Source organism: Lucilia sericata, unplaced genomic scaffold (assembly GCF_015586225.1).
Source record: "Lucilia sericata isolate MDLA Ls3-8-SP2 unplaced genomic scaffold, ASM1558622v1 Contig000352F_arrow, whole genome shotgun sequence".
Lineage (NCBI taxonomy): Eukaryota > Metazoa > Arthropoda > Insecta > Diptera > Calliphoridae > Lucilia > Lucilia sericata.
In genome coordinates, this window is record NW_023994372.1 from 7,944 (window position 1) to 11,936 (window position 3,993).

The following is a 3,993-nucleotide window of genomic DNA, read 5'->3' on the forward strand; positions in this document are numbered from 1 at the left end:
TCACTGGCTCTCATTTCCATTAACTCCTTATTGTTATTTGCACTTTTGTTTGCATTTTCCGGTATGCTTCTGTACTTTAAATCATATGCTAAATGTAGAAAATGTTCCAGAAATCGTATGCGAGCATGTAGGGGGATATTCCAAATTGTAATGTTTCCTCATTTATTGACCTTTGCTTGGAAATATTCGAAAATTCTGATTTTTTATCACCACATATGTAGCAGTACCAAGTAGATGATGTTCTTGTAATGGCATTTCCAACTTTCCCATCAATCATTGTAAGTTTTAAATCATAGGACATGTTAAACGAATAATTTTCTATTTCGATTGTTATAGGTTCCAAGTTTTTAATTTCTGCTTCAATACGATTTATCAAATCTTGCGTTGTTGTTTTGGATTCCTTTATATACTCAAAGCTTATTGGCCTACAAAAAGCTTTGGATCATGGAGTCGAATTCTTCCAAATATCATCGAAACTGGTTGATGGAGAATCGCTGTCAGCATACTTTCGAATTCTTAATGGAACTAGCGATGCCATAAATACACTTTTATACTCGGAAGATGATTCACTTGTGTTGATTTGTTTATATTCCGAGAGTGCTGATAATCACATCCTCACTTACAAAGGAGTTGAAGATCACAAGAATTTATTTTTTTAGTTGGTCTGAAGAAAAGTCAGAAGCAATCCTTAAAGCAGTATTTTCGAGTAGAGCGCCGAGTCCAGTAACAGCCTTCCGATCAGTTATTTCAATAGGAGATGGTATAATGCTTTTCTTCCTTTCATTTATTTTGTCATATGATGGTAAAACATCCACTCCTTTTTCAGATAGCGCCTTTCTTAACGTTATGTAGTTATCACGACTTAATCCCAGCTGCAACATAAGCGCAATACTTAGCTTCTTCCTCAGTGAACGTTGTATCAGATTATGGTGTGGGTATACTCTTTACAATTCTTTTCAGTCGTCTTGGTGATGCGGTTGGAAGAATATTTGCAATTTTTATGGCATCCAAAGGCTGTTTTTCTTTTCTTAACATTGCTTTTAAAGTGTCCGAAACTTCTTCGTTAGATAAGGTTTCTAGTGAAGTTGATAACCTTTTCCTCTTTGATTTTCAGCTCAAATCCTCATACTGCTTACAGGGAGCACCAACAGTTGATACGCAAATAGCAACTTCTACACATTCATCCAGCCAATCAGAAAATTTCGATCGAAATTTAGCAATGGAATACCGAACACTCTTCAGTTTTATATCAACTGATTTAATAAAATTTTCAATTTTACATATATCAGTTTTATCCACTTTATTTTTATGTGCAGTTTCAATATATTTTAATAAGAAGTTGACTTTATCTTGAAAAGGAGCTGAAGAGTGTTCAAATAAAATGGAGCACAAATCATTTTTTTTAATACGATCGCCATGGTTAGAAAATTACAAATAATTACAAACAGATATAGACCTGTCTTATATGTATATTAATTACAGGTACTTAAATTAAATTATTTTTTAAAGGGTTATGATATTCTACCTAATATGTCTAACGTTTCCTTATGTAATGAATTTTTCCTCAATAGGTCACTTTAATAAGCTACCTATTAAAGTGACCTATAGGGGTAAAAATCATTACAGTTTAAAAAATAATACCTGAACATTTTTTAATATATGTAACAAATTTAAGAGTTAACCTTAGGATGAAAATAATAGTGCTAGGTAAATTTTCTAAAAGATGTTGAGTTTTCCCTAATTAATTTGTCACTTAAAAAGCATTAGGTAGGCATGTTATATATCAATGGAAAGGTAATTTGTCTATTTTTCAAAACTGTATATAATTTTTGAAAATTAAAAAATGTTTTTTATTCAGTTTTTGCGAAGATACAAATTTTTCAAATTGCAATAAAAAATTTATTTATGAATATTTTTTGATGAAATTTTACAGTTAGGTAGATTTTTTACTCAAAATCCAAAATTAAATAAAAATTTCGAATTTTCTTATTAGAAATCCCGGAATTCAAACAAAAAATTTTAAAAATCCCAATAATGGGATTTTTTGGTTTTTTGCCTATTATATCCATACCAGGGGCGGGGTTATCGAAACCCGTTTCAAAATTGAATTTTCCATAAAAAATAGGGTTTTTTGGATGGACCTGGTCCCCTCGGTAACAAACATTTTTAGGTTTTGTTTCATTTATCGTATTTTATGTAAAGTCAGCTTTCCAAAAAGTATAAATTCTATATACATCTTCTTAGAAACTTTTTAGATAACTTAAAAAGAAAAAGATACTTTTTTCCCAAAAAAATGGCAAAAAATCGCCTTTTTTTAATTTTTTAAATTAAAATGCCTATAACTTTGGACTCAGTCATGATTTTTACATAATTCACTGCTTGATATATATACTTGTTGTTAAGCGAATAAAAAAATGGCGAAAATCGGGAATATTTGGACCCGCTATTATCAAAAAACTAAAGGACGGTAAAAATTTTAAAATTTTAATTTTCAAATGCGAATATCTCCTAAACTATAAGAGATAATTTACTGCTACGACGACATTTTTTATAGTGCTCGAGGAGATTCTATATACGAAATTTTTTTTTAATCGGAACTCAAATGATGAAATAGGATCGTTTTAAAAATTTAACATAGCCGAGGTGTCCTAATTTGAGGACCCCCCGCCGGGACCCTGGTTGGCCTATAAGACAACACCTCCTCTTTGCGCATACCAAATTTCATTAAAATCGGATTAACCGTTTAGAAGTTACCGAATTATTTCCCTCTTTTTTTTCTATACCACTGTGGACCGTTTCGGCTGATTTTCACCGTTTCGCTGATGTCGTTTGCTTAGTTTTAACGTCAGAGTGTTTGAGGAAGACAGACGGACACAGTTTAATCGACTCAGAATTTCATATGGATCCAGAATATATATACTTTGTTGGGTCTCAGATGAATATTTCTTGGTTTTACACACGGAATGACAAACTTATATATACCCTCTATCACCACTGATGGTGGAGGGCAACATAATAGACACTGTGTGGCAGTACAGTTATATTCAAACGTATTTATCAATGTCGGGATGCAATACTTGTAAAAAAATTACGTTTTTATAACAAAAATAGTATTCATTTTATTTAGTTTTTTGTCTCTATATAAAATGTTTAAAAGTGTTGTAAGTTTCGTTATAGACGAATATAACACGTTTACTTGTTTTACATATTTTAAACATTTTTAATGAGCAATTTTTTTAATGTTTTCGGAGGATATTACATAGCTTTTTTCAGCACGTAGTGAGACCAAATTCTAAAAAAGGACTTGGATTTATTTACAAAATCAAAATAAGGCTCTGACATGGATTTTATTATACCCTCCACCACCATCAATGGTTATAGCAGCAAGAAATATTCATCTGAGACCCAACAAAGTATATATTCTTGGTTCTTATGAAATTCTGAGTCGATTTATCTATGTCCGTCTGTCCGCCCGTCCGTCCGTCTGTCTGTCTGTGTAAAACACGCTCATGAGCAAAATCGGTTTACATCGGGAAAAGTTATGAATTAAAATTTAAAACAACTCCGGAAAAAATAAGCATTCTGATGTAATTTTCACTAAAACTATGCAATATAATTCCATGAAAATCATCATACATTTGTTTTTATGCGAGAGCTTTATTCCTGTTGAAAATTGCCGGAATCGGTCCACAATTTCTTATACCTCCCATACGAAAGTACATATTCCCGGAAAATGAGTTTATTGTTAGTAAATTAAAATTCTATGTCAATGGAATTTATATAGAGAAAAAAATTTCTAGATCGGTCGTCCTCTCACGAAAATCACTTAAGCGCGCATAACTCATTACTTAATTAAGATATCCATATAGAATTTGGTACAAGTATTTCTCTTATATACAGAAATATTACTGTGAAATTTTTTTCCGATCGGTCCATAATTGGTCATATCTCCCATACAAGGTCCCCTTCAGAAAAACGCTTAAAGACCTGCCC